Below are 737 nucleotides of genomic sequence, written 5' to 3'. Positions count from 1 at the left end.
TGACGCGCGGCTCCAGACGTGCGCCGACTCGGACTCGGGGACGACCCGGAGGACGCGGGAGCAGGGTGCGTCGGGTGCCCACGATGGAATTCCGTCAGGAGAGACGGGTCCAAAATGTCTCTCCTCGGCACCCAGCACCGCTCCTCCGGACCGTACCCCTCCCACTCCACTAGATATTGGAGACCCCCCATCCGACGTCTCGAATCCAAGATGGACCTCACGGAGTACGCCGGTGCCCCTCGATGTCCAATGGGGCGGAGGAGTCTCCCTGATCTCACTTTCTTGGAGTGGGCCAGCTACCACTGGCCTGAGAAGGGACACATGGAACGAGGGGTTAATACTTTTATATTCAACAGGTAGTTGTAATTTGTAACACACCTCGTTCAACCTTCCCAGGACTTTAAATGGCCCTACAAACCGCCGACCCAGTTTCCGACAGGGCAGGCGGAGGGGCAGGTTTCTGGTAGAGAGCCAGACTCGATCACCAGGTGCGTACACCGGTCCCTCACTGCGGTGGAGATCGGCGCTCGCCTTATGATGTCGGAGGGCCCGCTGCAGGTGGACGTGTGCAGCGTTCCATGTCTCTTCCGAGCGCCGCGCCCACACATCCACCGCAGGAGCCTCGATCTGGCTCTGCTGCCAAGGTGCCAGAACCGGCTGGTAACCTAACACACATTGGAAAGGGGTTAGGTTAGTGGAGGAATGGTGTAGGGAATTCTGGGCCATTTCGGCCCAGG

This window comes from Coregonus clupeaformis, chromosome 24 (assembly GCF_020615455.1).
Source record: "Coregonus clupeaformis isolate EN_2021a chromosome 24, ASM2061545v1, whole genome shotgun sequence".
In the NCBI taxonomy this organism is placed as follows: Eukaryota; Metazoa; Chordata; class Actinopteri; order Salmoniformes; family Salmonidae; genus Coregonus; species Coregonus clupeaformis.
The sequence above is the reverse complement of the archived record's forward strand: the minus strand, read 5'-3'. Positions refer to the sequence as shown.